We start from the raw sequence: 25,871 nt of genomic DNA, 5'->3' as shown, positions 1-25,871 counted from the left end.
TTATATGTTCCCCTCCTTGTGTCCGTTGTCTACTTTCATGTATGTTTTTCCCAACCCGTCTGTCTCCCATTCCATTCAGTTTCCCTGAGCACTGGGGGCGATCGTGGCTCAAGAGTTGGGAGTTCGTCTTGTAATCGGAAGGTTGCTGGTTTGAGCCCCGGCTCGGACAGTCTCAGTCGTTGTGTCCTTGGGCAAGACACTTCACCTGTTGCCTGCTGGTGGTGGTCAGAGGGCCCGGTGGCGCCAGTGTCCGGCAGCCTCGCCTCTGTCAGTGCACCCCAGGGTGGCAATGTCCCGAGTTCTCTCTGACTGTCACTTTGGTGCATTTAAACCCCTGTTCCTCCCTGTCCTCTTCGTCTCCGTTATCAGTCATTATAATTTTACCATCTCTGTGCAAGTCTGCAAATTTCTTTATTAAATCAAAAGATTCTTAAATTCATCAAGTCTCTCTGTGCCTGGGTCCTTGTCACAAAACATGACATCACTCTTTTGTACATTTTAACACCATTTAATCCCACATTTGTGAAAGAAAAGAAAAACACTTTTTTGAAAAGTCTGTAACAAAACCATCAAATCTGATAAAGTTTATTTAAATGCTGCAAAAGAAGAATGGATTGGAATAAAAAAATACATATCCTAACCTGAATTACTAATAATGAATGATGCTCATAGTGAGTAAAAAGTAAACTGAGTGCATTTTTTGGACAGAGATTCACTTTGAATGTGTGTGTTTAATATAATACAGATGCATAAAAAACACTCCAAAACAGAATAAATTATTACAAATAAATTATTACAAAATATTTTTTAAAAAATGTAAAAATGGAGGCAACTTTGCCTGTGGTAGAATGTATACCATGCATGAAAACATCTTTACTGCAGAAACTAATTTTGTGTTGTAAGATTTATGAGTTTCATGCTTTCATGGTGGTCCTTAGGAGAGCTTGACATTTTTCTCAGCTGGTCCACACTGTAAAAAGTTTGAGAAACACTGATAAGTGTGTGTGTGTGCTTTTGGAAAACATTTAAAGCTGCTGTACAGAATCTTTGAAACAAGCTTAAAAATTTTTAGAAACAGAGCACCTGCTTCTCTTTACAGCTGCTCGCTCCACCAGGGCTGTTTGGCTCTTTCTGATAGTGAGCACATGTGATGCACGTACTGCGGCAGTCATACAGACAACTGGACGGTCCAAAAGTTGGCCGACCTATTACTGGCTGAGGTTTTAGTAGAGCTGTGGCTGAACCCCATTAAAATATATCATTAATTTTAATCTCCCCGATCAATGATAATGTTATGTTGGAATGTTGTTAAAGAGGGTCAAAAAGGTTTCAACCCAGTTTGTTTAGCAGATTCTGTTTAGCAGCTTTAATATAGGGAGGACACAACTTCCAGACTGTGAGTAAAATCAGGTTTTTCTCTTTGTCAGTTTAACAGTTTCTGTTGTGCCTGTCACTGCTCCCTGTCTGTTTGCTTACCTGGTTCTTCCTGACCTTGTACTTTCTCCTCACGTTCCCTCTTTCCTCTCTCCCCCTTTGGACTGACAATCATACACAAATAGATTCAATTAGATGAAAAATTACATTAATATGAAAAAATACTATTAAGATCAATAACAAAAAATCCTCTCTCAGTGTACTTTCAGTCAAAAGGAAAATAACCAAACCACATGAACATCTAATAAAAGATATAAATATTGAAACACTGATCCAACATTATTCTTGATTGACGGATCATTTGATTTTACACTCTTACCTGAATGTGGCTCCTTCTTTGAAAAAACGCCCTTATATCCATTATGAACCTGGCTGTCTCTCTGTACACACACACACACACACACACACACACACACACACACAACAGGAGTTATAAGGTTAATGGGCATTCAGTCAGTTAGTATTCATTTCAAACAGGACAGTAGTAACAACAGCAGGCTGCGGACAATTTAAAGTTTTAGATTTTAAACAGGCTGTATACATTTCAATGGGAGCAACAGGACAGTCAAATGTCGCTGAATTTACCACAGAGCAGGACGGATTGTAGGGTAGCAAACAATGTTGGAAAACACATTTTCAACACTGCAGGTTACCTAGTGTAATGTTTTTCAGCTAAAAAGAAACATGTTCTGACTCCTACCTAACTATATAAAGAGTAACTGAAGGTTAAATGCAGCTAATATGTCCTGTTTTAAGCCAGGCACTTACACCTCCGCTCTGCTGCGTCTCAGCCACCATGGCAGCAACGGTGCTAGAGCCAGAGCAGGGGAGAGGAGAGCTGGAACAAACCATTTTGGGAGGGGGGTTATCTATACTTTTGTTGTTAAAATGTTACGTCTCAAACAAGTACAGTACTGTATGCTTTTTATATCTTTAGTAGTGTGTCACACAAACAGCAAATATTGTCAAAAAAACGTAGGAAATCTTTGGGGGTGCATAGATTCATTTTGGGGGTGCTGAAAATGAATCTAAGCTGCTGAAGCACTCCCAAAAATGGGCTAAAATCGCAACCAACGGAATTGAGTCAGCTCATTTATCTTTGCTGTCTTATCTGAATAAGAGGAGAATATATTCTCCTAAAAACAAAGAGATTTTTGTTTTTACGAAGCAGTTTCTTTGTAACCGACAAGCAGGGTTTCAAAGGATGTGTGCTATGTTGTGTTTAGTGATTGTGGAGGTCAAAAAAGATTTGAAACATCTCCTGCTGATGTATTCCAGGTGTACTGAATGACCATCTGCCGTGTTTGCATATATTTTCTCTTTCACCATAAGTCTGTCTAATGAGAATGAGTAAAGCAAACTAAAGAGGTCAGTGAACCCTTCTTAAGTTGAATTTATTTGATTTGTAATTTAAACCGTTAGTGTTAGTGTGCCTGTGTGGTGTATGGAGCACGCCAACAAACTGAGCTCTGTGAAACTAAATACTGCTAAATGATTAAAATCCAGGCCTTTGCTGACAAAGGTGATAAAAAGTTTTTGTTTGTTTTTGTTTGACAACAGTTTTTTTTAAAAAATATCTATTTTTTTTTATAAATTTATGAAAACAGAAACCCTCATAGAGGAGACAGCCATAAACCAATGAGCAACATGAACAAAATGTGTAACACTGATCCTCTGTGAGGCTAAAACACAAAGGAGTGCTTGTTCTGCCTCCATTACAGTACACTTTATGAAGTTTATTGTCTGAAACAGAGACAGCATTTACTCCCCCTCCCCCAGCTGTGGGACAGGGGGCGCCTCCGAGCTGATAAACTTCCATAGAAATCAGACTGGGGTTAATTATTCCGACTGGATACATCCTGAATAAACTCTGTCACAGTTTGTGTGTGAAGCTGCCTTCGGTGTGAATCCTGAACACACACGAGAACAATGTGGAAACACACTGCGAAGGTTATGCAGCCACGCACACACACACACAGGGGAGAATGTGTGCTCTGAAGCCTCTCTGTGTTCGCCCTGAGTGTTGGACATTTATTTTTCCTTTATATATTATTCAAGTTCTGGTAATTAATTCAGGATATCATGTCAAGATGTAGGAAATCAGTCCGAGCTGTTTCTGGTCTGCGTTTGATTAGGCAGCAGCCCGGACCTGGACGGCTCTTCTCTGAAGACAGACTGAAACACTTACGTGGCATCCCGTCGGCTGGAGAGCATCAGCCCGGCTCTGCTCACCATGCTGAAGCACTTAGGCTGCATCCGATTGGCTGGCTGGAATTATTTCTGTTTAGTGCCGATATAAGAATGAACCACATGAACGCGGAGAGAGAAAGTTGATTGTCTCTGGTTTTAGGGAGAACGACTGAGAGAGCCTCACAGAACTCTTCCTTCTGATCAGATGAAGTCAGATGTTGTTGGAGGAATGATCCTAGGTCGCTTTCCGCCAATCAGCGTTCCCCCTCAGCTCTGTGAGGATCAATAACCTCGGTCGCATGATGGCGAGGAGTCATTTCAGCCCCTTTTAGTCAGATCTGCTCCCATCTTCAGGCGACACAATAAAAATGTCAGTCAGAGCGCCGAGTGCAGCGGGAGAGGGCTGCAGGCAGGTAATGACCGTGTGTGTGTGTGTGTGTAATTTATTGAAGGAAGTGTTTCTGTATCCTCGCAGAGCCGCGGCGAGGCGGAGATCTCCATCGCAGTGATAATTTGTGGTTGTTAAAGTGACACAGTGTTGGAGGATGGAGGAGACGAGGAATGTGGGGGCCAGACCTGACAATTAAAGCTCCGTATATCACCCCCTCCCTCCGAGGAGGGACGGGGGAGAGGCCAGGACGGCTCAGGACACACACACACACATATATACACACAGTCACACACAGATACACACCCCCTCTTTGACAGGTTTATAAAAACACACTCAGTGACAGTGGAGGACGTCCAAGCACACACACGCCAGACACATGACGTCTTGATGCACGCTCAATCATCCAGATAAGGAAATTCAGTGGGGGAAATGTTTTGTCACTCATCCAAGTGGCTTCTTTACTCTCAGAGGTGCAAAACTACAATGTTGGGCTGTTGAAGGTAAAACAAAACAAAACAAAATAAGAAGAATGTTTAAAAACGACAGAGAAAAAACGATGAATTTGCACAAAAATATTCAAACCTAAGAATTTTTGAAGTAAAAAAAATTGTAATCTGAAAAATTCAAACTTTCTTTCTCTGAGCATTGCACCCCGTGCCACCCATCCCTCCCGACACACACACCATAAAAAATTTGTTTTCTTTTAAGGGCAGTTGAAAACAGGCAAGGGCTGTGTGCTAACTGAAGCTACACATCTGGGATTATTTGCTCCATCCCAGTTACAGTTGTTTGATGAGAGAGGTTCACCAGTTTTGCTCTATGAGTCGGAGAAACGAGTAGATTCAGGCTGAAAAAGACAGCTAAATGTTGAATGATTTATAAATAGCAATAGGAATAAATGATTCTTATGTTTAGCTTTCTAAAAGAATCAATACGATTATTAACGACGGTGCCATACCAGACAGTGAACGGCATGAAGCAGCAGCTGAGATAAAAGCCTATAATATATAAATATTATATTATATATTATATATATTATTATATTATATTATAGTATAAATTCTATTCATATTCTAATATTTACGTCCAACTGGAAAATTACTTATGTGCTGTTATTTTTGTATTTTGTAATTTGGTAATGAAATTATATTTGGTCATTTGTTAATGTGTTTATGTGGCTTCTTTTTGCTCCTTTTTTTAATGATCATGTGCACTGAATTACCCTCTGCCTTGTTTGTGTATATTTCTCTTTTAGCCCAAGAGGCCGGCAGACAGCGCTCACACTGTGAGTTTCATTTTTTCTCCCTGTCATGAAATTTGACTGAAAAGCTTCACATCTGCCGGGAAGACAAATACTTTCCTCTTTTAACTTAAATGGGTTGATTTTGACATTATTGTAGCTGTGTGATGTACAGGACACAAACCGAGATCTCGGACTCACTGAACATTGGGACATTTTGTGAATTTCTTGTATTAGTTGTTTTAAGCCTTTATAGCCAATGGGAGCGCCCGTCTGTGTAACTATTTTTAAATTTCAGTAGAATTGCAACCAAATACATTAGAATAATAATTCCTTTTTGCACACAAAATGGGAGGAGCCGCACTTACATATCACCCGTTCAATAAATCCCAAGTCACTGTTTCCTTCCACTAATGAGTTTGCGTTCATTGACCTCCAAAGCCTGTCACACCTCCACTGGTGCTGTTGAAAAATCACCTTTGACTTTCTGTGAAGCAGTTTTTGGGACACTGAGAATTTAGATTGTATTGTTGGAAATTGTTTGTTTTCAAATTCAAATTCAAATTCAAATTTTTATTTGTCACGTACACAGTCATACACAGTACGATATGTAGTGAAATGCTTGGACAACTGCTCGTGACCTAAAGAAAACAAAAAAAGGAAAAGGCTATGAATAAGATAGGAAATAAATATGAAAAATTAAAAAGGGTAAATTTAACTAGGAAGGAATAAAATATAAATTAAGGTTAAAAATGAAATAACTGTACAACACAAATTAGAATGAAGGGTAAATTTAACTGGGAAGAATAAGATAAAGATAAAATATATAAATTAAAGTTGAAAATAAAATAACTGTACAACAAAATACACAATATAGAACTATATAAGAATGTATGAAGAAATCTAAATATAAATAAATATATACACAATAACAGCAGCTGTACAAGTATTAACCGGAAATGAAGAATATAGTGACCAGTGTTGTGCAAAACCAAAGTCCAGAAAGTCCAGTGTGTGTGTAAGAACCATATGTGTGGGTCAGTACTGTGTGGTGGTGTGATTGAGAGACCGTATCACCTGCGGGAAGAAGCTCCTCCTCAGTCTCTCTGTGTTGGTCTTCAGGGAGCGGAATCGCTTTCCTGACCTCAGCAGAGAGAACAGTCTGTTGTTGGGATGGCTGAGGTCCTTCACCATCTTCCTGGCCTTGGTCCAGCACCGCCTGCTGTAGATTGAGTGCAGGTCAGGGAGCTCGGAGCGGATGGTGCGCTCAGCTGACCGCACAACCCTCTGTAGAGCTCGTCTGTCCTGCATGGTGCTGTTCCCGAACCAGGTTAAGATGTTTCCCGCCAGGATGCTCTCTATGGTGCACGAGTAAAAGTTCCTGAGCACCTTGGAGGGCAGTTGGAAGTCTCTCAAGTCTCTCTCAACTACATCAAGTTTTGATGTAGTTGTTGTTTTTTTTCAAATTGTACACAGTTATACCAATTTTAATTTTTGCTACAGTTTATAAAAATGAGTATTTCTCAAAAAAATGAAAATATAAAAAAGCTCAAAATAAATCTCCTCTGATTTAATGCTATCTCGTGCAACCTTTTTTCATACACTTCAGTATTTCCTGTATCTAGAAAAAATATGTGTTAACAAAACAAATAAGATTTTCAGTGCCTTTGTGGTTTATTGCACTTTTAGTCATTTATGTAGTTACTAATGGACTTACATATATATATTAATAAAATCTGGGACATAAAGGTTGTATTGATGCATAGCAAATTGAAATGCTCCAAAAAAATAAGCTCTGGCAGACTTTGATGGTTTACAGTATTTCTGTATTCTGCCATCTTTATCATATATATGCACATATGTGTCTGAAAATAAGCAAGGTCACATCTCTTAAATTGAAATTACTTAGTTTGTACTGTGTTAGTGTACCAGTATAGTGTATGGGGCACGCCAACAAACTGAGCTCTGTAAAGCTGTAAATACTATTAATTAAATAAAATCTTGGCCATCCTACCATTACATCACTTCTGCTAAACAGAGGTTGTAAAAGGTGCGGTCTAACCTTAAGGACCTTTGCTCCGGTGGGATTTATGTTCGTCAGCAGAGTTTTTACTGCGACGGTTGCCGAGTGCTCAGATCGGCTTCTTTGGGAACATTTTCTCTTTTCATTTCACATGGTAAATTTTTTTTTGAGACTACGAGTTTGTGCACATTTTCAAGCAAAAGTGTGAATGGTGTGCTCGAGTCATGTGATTAAAGAACAGAATAGGAGGCGGTTCACTCTCGCCTGGTTGCTGAAACCTATTAAATCAATGACCTGCGGGAGGTCGCTCGGACCGGCAGACAGACTCCTCGTTTCTACTGCTGCAGACTTTCTGCATCAGTGTGTGTTTGACTTGTGTTCTGGATGCGTGTTGAGTGTGTCGGTGCGTTCTGCTCATGTGTAACTGCCGCACCTCTGTAACGCACACACCGTCCAGGAGTGTCAACTCAGGAGAGCTGTTGGCTTCCTCTGACCTTTATAGCTTCCCCTGCTGTGTGTGTGTGTGTGTGTGTGTGTGTGTGTGTGTGTGTGTGTGTGTGTGTGTGTGTGTGTGTGTGTGTGTGTGTGCAGCTCCAGTCAGATGCAAACATACATGCAGGCATGTGTTCGCAGCGGATTCTCTGTTTCTTTTATTTGCTGTAATTGGAAAATAATTCAGACCATGTCAGCGAGAATCGATTAATGAAAAGACAGAGGGAGTCATTAAAGGCAATAAAGAGGGAGAGGTTATGATGAAGATGGCATCATGGAGAGACACAGAGGAGACTGTGTGTGTGTGTGTTCATGCTACAGTATTTTAATGTGAAAAGATCAAATAAAGCTGAACAGAAGTGATTGTTTCTCTCTCTGGAAGCAAAGAAACAAAATGCATTTTTAAAGCTTTAAAGACTGACAGAAGTATTTTAATATTTCTTTCTCATAATGTTTGGAGTGAAAAGTGCCCGGCGGCGACGCGCTGAATCATTCGGATCATTCAAAGGCTGATTATACGACAGCGCTGCGCTAAAATACCTGCAGTCCTTTAATAGCACAGGAGCCTACCACTCATCTGAGCACCATAAAGCTGCCACGGGAAACAATACTGCTCCTCTCCTCAGCGCCGAGGTTAATGGCAAATGGGGCTATGGCTGCCGGTGATATTGTTGGATAAATGATTATTGATTAGGTAAAGGTTGAGCTAATCATTAGGCTTCATCCATTTTACGGACTCTCTCCATGACCTTTCTACCGGGCCCTCTTGGATCACCGGGATATCTCCATGCAATGATTTGATAGGGCACAGAGGAGGAGGAGAAGGAGGAGCAGCGCTGATCTGATGGAGGACAGTTACTCCACCTGTTCACCAAACATCCAGCTCCTTAAAGACCTGATATATAAATACAGGACAGGAAATGTGATTTTTACGCAGAGCTGATGCACACTCAGGTTAAATTAATTAATTAATAGACTTTAGTCTTTATTGTCATTGTCACAGGTACAACGAAACTGAAAGTGTTCTCCGATCAGTGCATCATGCATAAAAATATGAAATTTAAATAAAATCAAAATAAAATACTGTACTAATAAGAATACTATACCTAGACAACGGCCTGAGCCCCATGCACAAACAAACATTCACAAACCTTGGTCAGTGCATAGATCATTTCAAGAGCGGCGTAGTGATCAGTATTTTGTAGCAGCACTCAGACGTGTTTTTGCAGTTGAGTAAAAGCTGTGTTTGAGTGTATTTGTCCTTTCACTGATTGCTCTGTACAAACAGGGAGTGGCTGGGTGTGCGGTGTCTTTTGAGACAGCGTGGGGAGAGGGCAGCCAGTGACCCTCTGGGTGGTGTTAATGACCCTCTGGGGTGCTTTCCTCTAACAATCCTAATTTTTTTTACCTTTCAATAAAGAATTAGTTTACAAAACTGGCACGAACAGCTGGATGTTTGTCTGTTTTTAAATTAAGCAGCTCATTTTTTATCTGGTGTACCTGCAGAGGTGGAAACTGTTTCTCTTTTGAGATGTTTTAATACAGAGTAAAAGTAATATTTAAAATAGTTAAGAGCCTTTTTCTTTTTCATTTTATGCCCTTCTTTAATACCTGACTCTTCACAATAATCTAAAGTATTTGTGCCTCGAGTCCTCGTCGGACCCACATGTGCAGCTGTGAGTCTGCAGCTGTTCTCCAGTGTTTTCTGCAAGCGTGCAGCTGAGGGGAAAACACCCGACGTGAAACATCCGCTCTGAAACCCCGACATGGTGACGAGGAAATGCTTTGCTCCTAACAGCTCTATTTATTGAATTGAAGCAAATATTCCTGGCAGCGGGATGCTAACGAAAGCCAGAGTTGAGCTCACATCTGCAGCCAATCAGAGCCCTGCGTTCCTTCTTCCTTTCATTTGTCCACAGAGCCGAGCGCCGGGAAACACACTGTTTATTTGAAGTAATACTTAACTGCGACTACTGCATGCAGGGTTTCTTCTCCTGCTCTCATGACTACACCCATGCACATTTATGAAAACGTCACTCTGAGACGCAGGGACTCCAGAACATCAGCGAGTAGAAGAAGAACAGCTGGTTTGTCTTTGATGATGTCACTGTGTACGCAGACATTGAGAACATCCACGAAGACTGGGACAGTGAGTGGAAGTCAGATTAAAGGTTCCTGAATAATGAACTTGAATATTTGAAGGCGGACACCTCAGTCACAGCACACCTGTCTGGATCCATCCATCACAGATTATTCTGGTACCTCCTGCTGAAGTTACCTGAGATCAGGTGTGGTGTCTGTCAGGTGGCTTCAGCTGTTCTGCAGTAACTGAACCTTTTTTTTGTTCCGTCTCCCTCCCTCCCCTCCCTCTGTCAGCGGGTTCTTCATGTTAAATAGGGAGTTCTTCGTTCCCCACTGTTGCTTGCTCACAGGGGGCTGTCTGTTTGTTTCTCTCTATTGTTGTCTTTACCTTACAACATGAAGCACCTTGAGGCGACTGCTGTTCTGATTTGCATGTGAAGTTGAATAAAGTTGAATGAGCTTCGATCTGCAGTCAGATAAGAATCTGTTTCACGTTGTTGGATATTACGCTTCATTCTATCGCTCACCTGCTCACAGAGAGACAAAATCAGCTCAGTAACGAAGACCTGCAGCTGAGGTCACATGACTGCGGCACACTGCTGACTTACGGTGGGATTTTCCTGCTTTGTCTTTGATCCTGGTTTATAATATTTTCACAGCTTTAAGAAAATAAGAAGATATTTAACTGTGTAAAACACACACACAGTTTTCAGTAAAGAGGTTTCATTTTATTGTTTTTGATTTTTACTATTCCTGCGCTCAGGGCACGCTCACTAACACAGTCCAGCTTCACTTCCTGATTAATAAAAAACTATGAATTATTATCAGATTACTGTTTTTCTGATCTCCTTCAGCCTCGGTTGAAGAGCAGCGGGAAACAGATGAATGTAAACTGCAGCTCAGAGAATAAGGACTTTTATTGTGAGATCATCACGTTACCCCTCACAGGTCCTGACCCTGTCCTCTGAGTAAATGTGCAACTTGACATAAAAACATAACTAATATGAAAAATAAAACTGACCTCCTGTATGACTGTTTGAATCAGCCTACAGACACACGGCTGCAGAGGAGGGCTGCGGCCTGCAGTCGCTCACCTCGAGACGACAAGGGGTCGGTGACGGTTCAGGTCAGGCTGTTTGACCCGTGTGTGCTACAGAGGAACAAGCAGATTTTTAACGCTCCCCTTGGTTCTCCTGTAGCACCTCCACCCAGGCGTATGTGGCGCTCGGCTTCACTGTGACTGCAACGGGAGACGAGGCCAGGCCGTCTGCTGAGTAGTTAATGTTGCTGATCAATGTCAATTTTGTTTAATTTTATTTTTCTGAATCAAGTCGGTCAAAAAAATGTTTATAGTGTGAATAAGAATTTATTTTTTTGATTTCAGACAAACTGATGCTCTTTAAGTGTAGTAGTAGTATTTTAGAGAGTTGCAGTACTACTACATGCACTTTAAATCTGTTACAGACTAAAAAACAATCTTAATAAAGTTATTCTTTGTTTTTTGTTTTCTTTAATGTTAATAAGGACACAATGTTATGCAGAGATGCACGTGTAATAACAACTTTATAGACAAATGATACTATTTACAGTCTCAGGGGGAGTGGGGGAGGGGCGTAACAGGAAGTGTCAAAGTAGCGTCACAAAGGAGCAGCAAGCAGGGGCGGGCCTCGGGCGGTGCTACCTGTGATTGGCAGATCTCCACCTCACTTGTCTGGTTTCATAAAACTAAGGTTGACACAATGACAGAACTGCACTTAGGCCCCGCCCATCTTTGGTGCCACGCCAGCTTCCGTACAAGCACCGAGCCCGGGGTCAGAGCCGTTATCCGGTCCATCTGGACTGCAGTGCTGCTGCCTGAAGCTGAAGGGTTCAGACTATCCTCTGATCATTCCAGGACACATTAGTGTGAGCTCATACAGTTATACCTGTGTCTTCAGGCTACACCCGGGTCAAAGCCAATTCATCTGCACTTCCCATCACTTCTCCGAGCCAAGAAAAGAAATCCCTGACACTTGGAGTATTGTTCCTCGGCTCGTTTTTTCTTCTATCACTTGCTCCTCATCCTTTCTTCACCTCTCATACCCCTGCCATATTTCATTTAAATATTTCATCTAGTTGTCTTGCGGCTTCTGCGGCTTGCCAAGTGTCATCTGGATCGCAGCGACGACATGAAAGTGGAGCAGAGAACTGCGAGAGCGGGAAGAGCGGCGGCTCGGTCGGCTCTGAAACGTCTGCTGGTGATAAGAAGTGAAAAGGTGGAGAAGACGGGGGAGTGATAACTAATGTACTTCCTGTGTACTTCCTCCTCTCTGCTGTCATCTCCACCCAAACACACACACACTCACTCAGACTGAGAGATTTAACGATGTGTGTGTGAGTCTGATGTGAAAGTGGAGTAGTGCGTGATGCGCGAAAATTCTACTCAGCAAGCAGCAGCGTGTCCGCTGGCCTTACAGGTTTGCACGTGTGTGTGCCCTCATACCTCCAGCTGAGGTCTCCCAAATCTGTGCACACCACAGAAGAAGAAGCCAGGGCGGTCCTCGTGCTGTAGTTGAACTGCGAGAAAGACAAACACGCTTCAGCTTTTAACGCGTTTCTCCGCGCTGGCGTGTAGCTTGCCGGACGCCTCGACATGCACCGCCTCCCTTTACAGCGCCATAAAGCGAGGTGTAACAGGGCAGCAGCTGTGTTCCTACAGAGTGTGAATGAAATTCATGTTGCTGCTGCAAGGTGTGTTTCATACACAAGGAAGCAGAACGTGTGTTCAAAGGCAGACGCCCCCTTTATCACCCAAACATGTATTTGTATCAAATAAACGTAGAACAGCTCAAACTGACGTCTTGAGCTTTGACCGAACCGGCGTGCCACTGCCTCCTGAAAACCTGATGATCCAGAATCTCTTTGTTCCTTTTGTTGTTCAGAAACGTCAGGACCAGCTCATTATTGCTTCAGTTTTGTCACAGTGAAGAATTTTCTGCAACATTTCCCGTGAGCATATACGTAAAACCAGTTTGTATCTGAAAAATAAAGTTTTAGATCCAAGGAGACATCAGCTCGTCACTGATGTTTGATTTATAACACACAAGCTGATGTGTCATCCTTACAGAGAAATCATGTTTTCTAATGGTAATATAACAGTAATACCACGCTGTGTGTGTGTGTGTGTGTGTGTGTGTGTGTGTGTGTGTGTGTGTGTGTGTGTGTGTGTGTGTGTGTGTGTGGCAAATATAAACACACACACTGTGAGGTTTCTGTTCCGCTTGCCAGGCTGCTCGCTGACCCCCCACAAGTGTGTTTGGCCTTTCAACTTTGCCCTTCCCCCTCAGGAGAAAAGCTCTGCTCTCTGCAGAAGCTCTGAACATCCCAACACACACACACACACACACACTGATCTGGCCTTTGAGTGAGTGGATTTAGCTTTGCGGGGTGACTGCAGTCAGACTTGTGGTCACCGGAGTTACAGATAAAGGGATGTGTCACTGCCTCCATGTGTGTGTGTGTGCACGCGCTACTGGACGGACACGTGCACAGAGCTGGCACTGAGCTCCTGAGTCCTCAGCTTAGCACTTGATCCTCTCTCTGGGAGGCTGACACCTCAGACAGAAAGCCTTTACAAACTCCTCTGGACTACACACACTCACACACACACACACTGACACACACACACTCACACACACTCACACACACTCACACACAGCACATCACTGAGCGTGGTCAGAGGCATGATGATGGCGATCTGCTGGTCAGCACATGTCTGCCGTCTCCGCGCTTCGTCGCCGTCTGTCCGCGCAGATCAAACTCAACCTCTGAGCGTTTGAGGAGCAGGCGGCGTACGGAAGCCTCCGCGTTCCTGAACGTGCCAGAGCTACGAGTCCTTGCTCTGTGCTGAAGTGGAAAATCATTTGAGCAGATTGACCTCTCGTCTTCTGGCCCCGGGGCAGGGCACACCGCTGGCCGTTTCAGCCCCAGCGCCAAAGCACTAATTCAGGCAGGCGTGGAGCAGCCGTGACACCGACGTAGATGTCAAAGCAGATAGAAAGCGCAGAGGCCCGAGGGCCCCAGCTGCCCGTCACTGAGGAGAAAGTGTGGCCGGTGCACCCCGGGGTGCCTGCATTTAACACAGGGACAGGGTATCACTTCAGAGTGTGTGTGTGTGGGGGGGGGCAGCAGGCTGACGTGCAGCAGAAGATTTTCTCACTGGCTGAGAAACGCTGTTGATAAATGTGAGGCTGGATTCACTCGGTCTCTTTAAACCTGTCGATATTTATCAGAGGCACCGTGATGAGTCCGTGTCTCACAGCTGTGCTCAGCAGTATTCATAGTTTCCAGTATTCCAGTCCTAGATTTCAATCTTGACTTTTTCAAATTTGTGGCATTAAACTGAATTTAAAAAAAACTTTTGTGGGAGCTATATTGCAACCAGTGGTAATTTAACCAGAACTGGTTTTTTTCCCCAATTTATTCTGATCATGTAAAAAATACAGAACAAAAAAGGTTTAAAAACCTTAAACACACTCAGCTGTCTTCAGAGACAGAGCAGAACCTAACACCGTCAGGTGGAGGGAGGAGCGCCGATGTGTTAGGAGCGGAGCGCTCTGCAGTGTTTCAGGTTTTCAGACACATTTCTACAAAATTCATATATTGAAAGATCATCAGTGTTTCCTTCATAATATTGACATTTGTGTCAAAACGAAGCCATTAATATGCCTCAGATCTGCGGGAACACAGTCCCAGCTTACAGCAGTGATTTTTCCTCCATTTACACAAGTTGTAAACACAAGAAAAGTCACCTCTGGATTTAAAGCACGAGTCCCTTCTGAACTCTGTACTGCACTTCACTGGACTCCATTTTCATTATGCTGTAATGATGCTGTCTTCCCTTCAGGAAGTGACTGGTGCCTCTAAACGAGGAGGGGGGGCTGGCTGAGAGTGGCACCACCACCGTCTCATTGAACATAATTAATAAAAGCAGCCTGTTCCAGTTTAAGAGGCTGATTAATGCCACAGTTACACGACAGCACAGAGTGCACACACAGTATGTGCCTTAACTGCCATAATGTAATAATAAGAATAACTGTATTTGTACAGCACTGTTACAAAGTGTTTCACAGTTTGACAAAAATTACACATTAAAATTAAGCGTACACAATCAAACATACAACACACATGGTCTAATACACATTCTCATGCACACACACACACAAACATTAGAAGAGCCAAAAAGCTAAGAAGCTAATGTAAGAATAGGTTTTCAGAGGTCGTTTAAAAGATTCGACCTGAATGGGGTGAGGAAGGCTGCTCTAAGGATCAGGAGCTACAGACTGAAAGTGTGATCACCTCTGGATTTAAAACCACAGTGCGAGACAGTCAGGAGACCTGATCAGAAGATCGGAGAGGCCCGCTGGTGTTTAATGACATACAAAGTCCATGAAGAGCTTGTTATGTCATTAATAACAGTGTGACACGATCGTGCAGGGAGGTGAAGAAAGAGGAGGGGCGATGCCATGAAGGCCAGAATTCTGTGATGTTTCTTGAATGATATGAAAAAAAGACTGGATGAGCTTTGAGATGTGAGATTTCAGACGCTGGTCAGAAATAATGCTGAGGTTCTGCGCAGATGATCAGTCCTGACTGACCTCCTTGGAGAAGCTCTGAGGGCTGAGTACAAGAACTTCAGCTTACCAGGACTGAGATGGAGGAAATCTCCAGGCAGACCCGGACCACCGGCACAGAGGTCAGAGGTCACTGTCACAGTCCTTTCGGAGACCCAAAGAGTAGCCAGGTGTCATGTTCCTGGGTCATGCGACCCAGTGTTTCTGAGTTTCATGTTGTGTTGTTATTTCATCTGTATTCCAGTTTCTTTTCAGTTATCTAGTTATTCAGCCATGTTTAGTTTGCAGTTTAGTTCATGGTTTATCAGGTTCCCCTGTGTGTCATGTCTACGTCTCCATGTTTCCTGTTTTACTTTGAAAGAATCCAGTATGTTCTTTGTTCATTGTATTTAGTTTCCCTTCCCCTGCCCTGTCATTAGGTTCATGTGCGTCAGTGGTGTTCCCGTGTGTTAAAGTTCCCATTGTTGTTTATTGTGTCTTGTGCAGTGTTGGTCAAGTTACTTGAAAAAAAGTAATCAGTAACTAATTACTGATTACTTCCCCAAAAAGTAATCCCGTTACTTTAATGATTACTTATTTTCAAAAGTAATTAATTACTTAGTTACTTTTTAAAAACACGATTTACAACCTGAATAGGTGATAAAGCGATAGATCTTTCAGCCCAATTCTACTTTTTCTACATAATCCATCATCTGCTCGATTATGGCAAAAATGATAATCACGATTATTTTCACTGAAATTGAGATCTCGATTATTTGACGATATTTATTTAACCCTTTAAGACCTACTATACAAACAAGTCCGCCAGAGCTTATATTATTTTTTTACATGTTGTAGTGCCATTTGTGGGAGCATTTCAAGTTGCTATACATCAATACAACTTTTATAGCCCATATTTTAATAATATGTATGCATTAAGTCCATAGTAACTACATTAATTGCAAAAAAGTGCAATAAACTACAAAAAAATTAAAAATTGTTTTTGTTTTTTTTTACATATATCTCTACTTGGAGAAATTTAAGAGGTTTATCCCTCAAAACTTTAAATACAAAAAAGTTGCAAAAAATAGTTTACAACAACAGGAAATTTATTTTGAGTGTCTTCATAGTTTTATTTTGGAGATACAGCAATTTTTATATACTGCAGGAAAAACAAAAAAACAATCCTATGATGCAAATTTGCAAAGAAAACAGTAGGTGCATCAAAATAAACTATTTCCAGCAGTGCAATTTGAGTTCTAAGCATCCCAGAAACTATTGAGAAAAGTCAAACATGACTTATAAAAGCACCAGTATAGGCTTTTAAGGCCTACAAGTAAAAAACTACATTTTCCGCGAAAATGACGTCACTTCCGGTTTCGGGCAGGAAATGGCGGACATGTGCGAAGTGTTACGAACAGCTGATCGGATCGGCAAAACGTGTTTCTGGAATATTATGTTTTTGTTCATGCAAGCGCTTTTCATGCAATTTTTGCAAAGCTATATGTGGAAGGAAACCATGACCTAGGACAAGCTGATGGCATCAGATGTAAGTACAACTCCTCCAGTTTCATATGCAAAAAAAATATTGCGCTAGCTTACGCGGTTCAGGTTCTACAGGGATTTAAAAATAGTTACACAAAACGGAGCGTGCTGCTCTGACCGGCTTTAAAGGGTTAATAATAACAATGTATTGAATAATGACTTTTAAAAATAATATAAAATAGTGTGCAACACCACTGAAGTTTTTTTTTTACCTCTCTTTTCAACCAACGGCAGTCACTCTCCTCTCCAAATAACTTCTGCTTAGCTTTCCGAGCTTCCCTTGGGTCCTCTTAATCAGCGGTCTCCAACCTTTTTTGTGCCACGGACCGGTTTATGCCCGACAATATTTTCACGGACCGGCCTTTAAGGTGTCGCGGATAAATACAACAAAATAAAACTAGTACCGGTACCGTAAAAAAGAAGATTTATTCATAACACAGGTGAAAAGACCCAGGAAAACCGACTTAACAATCAAAACGATAACAAAATAACGCTGAAAACCGATAAAAACCCTGAAAACCAGACATTTCATACCTGAGCCTCAACTCTCGCGGCCCGATACCAAACGACTCACGGACTGGTACCGGTCCAAGGCCCGGGGATTGGGGACCGCTGCTCTTAATTGTTGTGACACGTGTTCGAAATGCAGAGAGGTGCGCTCGATTTGCCACACGAAGCAGCGCGAGAGTAAAGCATGAGGGAGGGGCTAATAATCGGCTCAGTCATTTTTAATGATCGTTGAAAGCCCAGATTGTAACCGTGATTAAAATTTGATTAATTGAGCAGCCCTAATGTGTGTATGTGTTAGTCCCCATAGGGAAATAGTTCCTCTGCATTTAACCCATTCACCCAGTGAAGCAGTGGGCAGCCATCAATGCAGCGCCCGGGGAGCAGTGTGTAGGGACGGTACCCTGCTCAGGGGCACCTCAGGGTAGCCATTCAGTGGAGTCGAACCCCCGACCTTCCGATCATGGGGCCACCACGCTTCCTACGGAGCTATCCGTCATGCTGGCCTCCACCAGCATGATGCTGCCCATCATGCTGGTGGAGGCCAGCATGACTGTTGGCTTCACCCTCAACTCTTCAACCACCCTCGTCTTTTCTCCCCTTTTCTTTTTCTATTCCTCTGCTTTTTTGCATAATGCAGGTAATAATGTGAATAAACAAATAAATAAATACAGTGCTCATACTGTCAAAGCTGATGTGCTTGGCACAACAAAGCATGCGGACCATGATTCTGCTTCCAAACGTGCCGGACAAAAAGAGATGACGTTTGGATGACATCATTATGTCGTTAGATGCTTTATGAAGCAATCTGTGGTATCTTAGGTCTTCTGTATCTGTTTGTATCACCCAATATGTGCAGAGATGATCGTTATATCATACTTAATATTAGCGATGGCTAGGGATGGGTACCGGTATCCGTTGCCATTATGGCACCGGTTCTGACATAAACGGTAGTAACCAGACCGAAAAGCAGCGCACATTTCGGTGCTTTATTTCGGTGCTTTTTTTTTCCAGTGATGTCATACACTTTGGATTCTAGCCAATCATTTTACCTTTTCAAGGATAGTAGGCGGGCCCAGGTACGTACGTTCTTTTAGAGCAGAGCTACAGATTAAAAATGCCCAAAGCGAAGCGGTCAAAGTCTGGCTGTACTTCACAGCAAAAGATGCAAACTCAGCAGCCTGCAACAAGTGCTTTAAGGTGATACTGTGCAAAGGAGGTAACTCCTTGAATATGATGAAACACCTGGCGACGCATAGCGTTTTTTTAAAAGCCAAGAAATACACCGTATGTGATAGCTTGCTGCGAGACCTCACACCGTGCACATCTACTGCGCTTGTGGTGCCTGTTATTGGACCCGGAGTTAGCAACATCTCCCAAGAACCCAAAGAGGAGAGTCCTGGCCCCTAGCCCTGCCAGTGTAGCAGAAATGATGAGGATGATGATGCAGCAGCAGCCGTTCCTCTCTGCGTGAGTAGCTTAATGTTGTTTGTGTGTAATTTACGTTGAGTAGGCTAACCACGTTATTACATTAATGCATGTAAGGTGAACTAGCAAACATCATCATAGCTACATGCGGCTGTCTTCTTGTTTGATGGCAGATACTCCCTTCACCCTGGCCAAAAAGGCTAAAATGACCAAAGAAAAAGTGGAAAAAAGCTAAATATGAGAGGTTTTTGGACAAAGTTTGTGTTTTTTCCATTGATTAAGCACTGCTTCCAGCCAAGAGTGATACTATATAACCCCTATAGCTGCAGAAAAGGCTAACATTATTATCTTTTTACAAAAAAACAGCTACACATGAGAGGTTTTTGGACAAAGTTTGTGTTCTCCATTCTTTAAGCACCGGTTCGAGCACCATTTAAGCACCGGCACCATTTCAAAAGTACCGGTTTGGCACTGGTATCAGATAAAACCTAAACAATACCCATCCCTAGAGATGGCTGGTGAATATTAAGTATGACAGTGGGAATAGTGCACTCAGTGTTGTCGAAGGCTGCACCAGCTGTAAGCAGTTGATGGGCCACAGTTTTCTCTGGGATTTAAGAAACGAGTTGAAGTTTGCAAAAGGACCTGCAATTAGTAATGATCTAAACCAGCGGATCACCCAGATGATCGTGACTGACTGATAACGGAGAAGTCAGGGGAGATGACCAGTAGAAACTCATGAAGAGCTCTGGGAGGAATAGTGTCCAAGGGGCAGGAAACAAGCAGAGTAGGTTGAGCCACACTGAACCTGTACGCACTGAGGAATGTAAACTCAAAATAAATAAGTATCTTACGTCTGCCTTTAAAGCCCTTAAAATGAATCAAATCTAAGTGTGTGCGGATGGTCAATGGATGTTTGATAGTTGGTCAATGGATGTTCGATAGTTGGTCAATGGATGGTCGATAGATGGTAGATGGACAGTCGATGGATGGTCGATGTATGTTCAATAGATGGTTGATGGACGGTCAATGGATGGTTGATGGATGATGGACAGTTGATGAATGGTAGATGGACGGTTGATGGTAGATAGATGGACGAGTGATGGATGGTTGATGGATGATGTATGTTCAATAGATGGTAGATGGACGGTCAATGGATGGTTGATGGATGTTCAATGGATGGTTGATGGATGCTCGATGGATGGTCAATGGATGGGCGATGTATGTTCAATAGATGGTTGATGGACGGTCAATGGATGGTTGATGGATGGTCGATGGACGAGTGATGGATGGTTGATGGACAGTCAATGGATGGTCGATGTATGTATGTACATCTTTCAGCGCAGTTTTTAAAACCTTAAACCTGGTCTCGTGGTTTGCCCAGACACTGAACGTTTTAGGGAAGAATGCTTCTTCTCATTTCATTTTCAAACACTTAAAATGAAACGAGAAAAATTTTGACGTAGACATGGCTAACCCACATCAGATCTAAGAGGCAGACAGTGTTTGATGGGAGGCGTTTGGGAGGAAGAGATTTCCTTTCACCTGTCAGCCACACTGGGTATTTGAGTTTTTCATTAAATTGAAAATTGAAACATTCAGCTGGAAAAGTTTAATCAGGGAGGGACGCTGCAGTATCTGAACATCTCTTCATCGCATGTATGAAAAATAATCTCTCTGCATTGAACTCCTAACATCCACCTGGTCAGCAAATGGAAAGACTGTGTACAGGTGTACGAGAAACAGTAAATGGTTTTTAAATAATCTGCTTGTTTAGTGAGCGGACAAAACCAGCCAAACCAAATGGTTACTGAAAGCTGGAGTAAGTTATTGTGTTACACTCACTCAAAAAATTATTATATATTTTTACCCCTCAGTAAACACGTGAGTAAAATGCAACTGAAATATATAATATCAAAGTTTATTTATTCCAGTAATTAATCATTAAAGTTTATTTGATATAAACTGACTGCACACGAGTCAAGGAAATTTATTTTACCACGATTCATTCAAAGGAAATTTTTTCTCAGTACTTTTACATGTAATTAAATTACCAAAAGCCAGGGTTTTGGGCAGATTTTTTTGTGCTGTGGCCTAAATCACCCTGATATATTAGAATTAGAGAAAGACCTGAACTGTTTTAGCAAACATCTGAGCTTTTTTTGACGCATGTGAGACAGAGTGAATATTTCCTGTTTTGCAAAATGAATATATTTAATAATAAAAATGAATTATCCGGGTTAGTCTTCGGATTTTGGTCGTGTTGTGTCTAACGGCGACTGAGACCTCAGGGGGTTCATTTAGGCCTGTGATGGAGCCCCGGTGGTCCCTGAGCATGGCTTTGAGAAACCCCCCATGTTTGCAAGCGGCTCAGTAATGGAGCGCAGTGGCCTGAAGTCTGTCCTAATGACTGTAACACATGTGCGTCTGGCTCTCAGCCCTCTCATTAACGTCACTGGACACTGTATACTCTGACTGTGTGTGGATGATCTCATCTCCTCTCAGAGTGCTCCGCCCGTGGCTGTGGATGTGTCTGTATTTACGTGCGCACCCACTCACGGCACTGGTGCGGACGCTGTGTCGAGGAGGCCGCTCGTACCCGGAGACAGCGATCGCGTCTCCTGCAGGAGCTCCATTCATGTTTTAATGTTTTTCTCAGTGTTCCACTCCACAGTGAAAGGAAACAGAAATGTTTCTGTTTCCTTTTGTTTTGCTTACAGATGTTGAAGCTCCACTTTATGAATATGTGTGTGTGTGTGTGTGTGTGTGTGTGTGTGTGTGTGTGTGTGTGTGTGTGTGTGTGTGTGTGTGTGTGTGTGTGTGTGTGGTAAACAGGGTGGCTTGCTCTGTGGAAGAAGGAATTTCCCCCAGCAGTCCCCATCAGTAATAGTGCCTGTAATGAGCTGCAGCTGTCAGCCTGGTTTCTGCACACACACACACTTCCACAGAAAACACACACTCGCAGTGAGGAGGAAGCAGTGAGTCACTCAGCGGTGCGCCGTCTTACTGTACGCTGATAAAAACAAAGTCATCAGACACACAAACACTTCCTGAGAAATACCTGCAGCCAAAAATATCCTCACCGCACTGCCGTAAAAACACACATTTTCCTGCCTGTTCTCCATTGTGTGTGTTTGTGTGTTAAATGTTTTAACGTCGCTTCATTTTTTTACCTTTTAGCGTGAGCGTTAGAGGAGTCAGAGTGACGGCTCGGCGGCTGCAAGGACACAAAGAAACGCTTCAGATGATTTTCCTCCTCTAACGATCCTCGTGCAGTGAGCAGATTCTCATTTCACTAAATTTTTAATTCTCCGTCCTGCCAGAAAAAACCCAGCACAGCTGACTGAAATGTGCTCTGAAGCAAGGACGCGTCTCTGCTCGGCCGACAGGAAATCTGAATGAACGCGTCCCGTCCTCTCTGAGTTTCAATCGAGTCCAGTTTATCCAGTTTGATTTTTTTAAAAACAAGTCAAAATTTGAAAAAAAAAACAAATGCACCTCTGCCACCAATAAACCAGAGACAAACAACGAACAATATCACTTTTAAATATTTGTTAATATGAAAATACAGTTTTTCTCTCATATGTCTGGCAAGCAGGAGGCTGAGACTGGTGGTGTATTTTTCTGACTGGTTTCCAGTTAGAGCAGGGAGAGAATCCCGGGAACACAGATCCATATGACACGAGCAGTAACCTCTGACCCCTGTCCACGACTGAGAGGGACACCCAGCTTCATCCTCAAGACCTGCTGCCTCATTTTTATCACTTTTCTTTGCATTCATAAAAATTTATGTTCCTGGGGGAGGAACCCTCCGCCCAGCAGCAGTTGTGAAGCTGAGATGTGGAACGGCGAGGAGCTTTTAAAAGCTGCCGAGGGGTTTAACAGGTTCCCAGTTTGTTTCTGATCAGGTCTGTTAGAAAAAGCCTCTCTGAGCGCTGCTCGAGCATGCTTCCCCCGATCGTGGGGAGCATTTTTTCTGTTCTCAATGCCGAGTTCACAGTTTGGATTTGTGGGGAATCATCTGAAGGCTTCAGCCTGACCTGCACCCTCCCCCCAACAAACCAACATAAAGATGATGAAGACGATGAAGACGATGAAGACAACGATAAAACTTCGAGCGGCGACTTTGTGTTCCCGCTGAGCCTCGGCTCGGTTTGCGACCTACCCGGCCCTCCGTCTGTGACCTCTGCCGGGTTTTATCTGGTTCCAGTTGAATGTTGGAGATCAGACTTTAATTTTGAAGGCGCAGCGCGGGACAGTGATGAATAGGCTGCATCAAGGAGGGCTTAAATTACCCCACTCCCTGGTGGCAGCACTGACCAGAGGAGAGCAGAGGGGTGTGTGCGTGTGTGTGTGGTGACCTAATAACAGCAGACAGAGAAAGAAAGAGGGCTGGTCAGCACTTGCCCCCTCAACCCTGCTAGCTCCGCAACTCACCCACAGAGGAAGAGGAGGAGTGAGGACAGTGTGGGTGGGGGTGTCTGTGTGTGTGTGTGTGTGGGGGGGGGGGGCTACCTGCCCCTTCAGCTCCTTCTGTGGGAGTTAGGGAGCTCTCAGGTGGAGAGCCTGTCCTGTTTTGGTTTCATGCAAATGTGATTTTTTTCTCTTCTCTGTAAAATAAAAGCACAAGCTTGCCAGGTTTCTTTTTTTTGTCTTTTATTTTGGAGGCGGCGGCCGAGACGGTGGGATGAAGCAGCTGGTCTCAGACTGCGAGGGGCCTGCAGAGATTATTGGTCTCATTTTTAGGAACAGATAACGAGAGAAATTCCATCTGTGCTGAATTTAAGTTTCCTGATTTTTAACCATTTTACTGGAAAAATGTTTGCAAATGGATCTACCAGAAACTGATCAGTTTACTAGAAGATCATTAATAAACTGATCAATTTGATTTCTGTGTGAACATTAAAATTATTTTCAGTCTTTAAAAATATCAACAAACTGTGTTTGAGTCATTTTAAACTGTGAATACTAAAAAACTGCTGAGAGTTTTGATTTTGGATGTCAGTTTAAGTGAGCTCAGAGCTCCGTGAACACTTTCGTCCGTTGTTTTTATTCATGTATCATTTTCACCCAGCTCACAAATCTGTGTGTGTGTGTGTGTGTGTGCGCGCGCGCGCGCGCGCGAATTAACAAAACAAACCCATAAAAACGTCACCTCCATCAGTGACCCCGGACAGGTTTCTGAGTTTTTGCGTTGTTTTAAAAAAAGAACAAACTGGAATCTGCGCAAAAACTGCGTAAAATCCGACCCGTACACACACGCGCACGCAGTAAGGCGTGTGTGTCGGTTTTCCCCGCATGCTTAAAAAACCATTAAAAAACTTTTCTGTCTCTAACTTTGAAAATCATTTCCTGTTTTCCAAATAACTGCGGATGTTCCGCACATTTATGCCGCATTTTTTCAGAATAAATCTGTCACGTGCACGCGCAGCAGAAAAGGCTGCGGACATCTGACGTTTCCTCACAGATGAACCCGCCGCGATACATGTCCTCACCCCCCCTCCACAACAACAATAGTAATGATTATTATCATTATTATTATTATAGTTATAATTATTATCATTAATATATTTAATAATAACTATTATTCTAATAATAATTATTATTATATCAATAATTATAATTATTTTATACTGACATTATTACTAATATTATGAATAATTTTAGTATAACAATAATTATTGTGATTGTTTGTATTATTGTAATATGTAATTAATATTATTCTTTTTTTTTGTTGTTGTAGAGAGAGGAGCAGGCAGGCGGCTGTGCGGCGCGCGCTGATGTTTTCACGTGAAACAAAAAGTTTAAAGCAAATTAAAAATAAATAAAAGTCCAAATTTAAATGAAGCTGCTGAGAAACTTTAAAATCAGAAGAAAAACAATCTGAAAAAATTACTTTGATTTCAACATCTCACACACACACACAGTGCACAGAATCAGCTAACATCTGTGTGCACATCTGCCGCAGTTTGACTTGCAGACTAAAAGTACCTTTAAAAGTGTTAAGGCTACGCTTTCTACAAACACACAGCTGATCGGAGTAATCAGATTACTCTCAAACATGTGAAATATCTTTGAATAAAATCTAAAAATGTGTTTGTTCGCTTTCAGTTTGGTCACGTGAGGGTTAAACTTTGTTTCCCTCATAAACACGCGCGTGTTTAGTGAGTGTGTGCGTGTGTGTGTGTGTGTCCTCTCCGCGTGGCTCCGTGTTTCTCTGATTCACAGAAGAAGAAACGCAGCTTTGATTTCCCAAAGTGGACCGTGTCAGTCAGCGCGTGCGCGTAGTGGGAGTGGTGTGTGTGTGTGTGTGTGTGTGTGTGTGTGTGTGTGTGTGTGTGTGTGTGTGTGTGTGTGTGTGTGTGTGACACTGATGGATGCGCCAATGGAGAGACGGACAGATGCTGGGGCGGATCTAACGGAGCAGCAGCAGCTCGCGCTCAGTCCGACACACACTCGGAGCGCGAGCCGCGGAGAGCGCGCGGGCACACACGGGACACTCACCGGGTCTGCGCGAAGATCCGAGCGCCGGAAAACCTCCTCCTCCAAACTTTGCTCTCGTCCGCGAGCGGCTCCGCGCCTCCTCACCGTGGCCTCACCTGAGGGAGCTCACCTGCGCGCGGACACGGCTCCTTGTTCTAGCAGGAGCGCAGAGGGAGGCGCTCCTGGGCAGAAGGAGCAAGTCTCAACGGCAGCCCGAGCCTCCTCCTCCTCATGCACATTATTGCAAGCAGGGAGATCCAATCAAGCACGCATCTCATCGATTCACGCGCACACGGTGAGTGAGGGACTTGTCTTCAGCGGATTTTTCAAAGCGGACAAACACCTCCTCCGGTCCTCCGCTCCACCGCTCCCGGTGCAGAAGCAGTTTTCTCTGGATGTTTGTTCCCGCTCTGAAGAAGTGCGCGTGATCACCGGGAGGCACGCGGCGAAGTCCCAGCCCGCAAA

The 25,871-nt window shown here is 43.0% G+C and overlaps 1 protein-coding gene and 1 long non-coding RNA gene across 3 annotated transcripts in view; one reads left to right on the top strand and one right to left on the bottom strand.

Moving 5' to 3' along the window:
• Nucleotides 1–606: 606 nt before the first annotated feature.
• On the bottom strand, nucleotides 607–25,565 carry LOC308398803. The gene is made up of 4 exons (XR_013972022.1): nucleotides 25,428–25,565; nucleotides 1,754–1,814; nucleotides 1,477–1,538; nucleotides 607–970 (listed from the first exon to the last, which is right to left on the bottom strand). It is a non-coding gene; the product is annotated as an uncharacterized lncRNA (long non-coding RNA).
• The window catches only part of tshz3b (teashirt zinc finger homeobox 3b), a 30,964-nt gene continuing 30,431 nt past the window's right edge, over nucleotides 25,339–25,871 (top strand). For both annotated transcript variants that reach the window (XM_080885613.1, XM_080885614.1), the window contains exon 1: nucleotides 25,339–25,871. The gene's annotated coding sequence lies outside the window, so the exon portion shown is untranslated.

The sequence above is a fragment of the Rhamphochromis sp. 'chilingali' genome (assembly GCF_963969265.1).
Source record: "Rhamphochromis sp. 'chilingali' genome assembly, chromosome: 6".
Lineage (NCBI taxonomy): Eukaryota > Metazoa > Chordata > Actinopteri > Cichliformes > Cichlidae > Rhamphochromis > Rhamphochromis sp. 'chilingali'.
The sequence above is the reverse complement of the archived record's forward strand: the minus strand, read 5'-3'. Positions and strand labels throughout refer to the sequence as shown.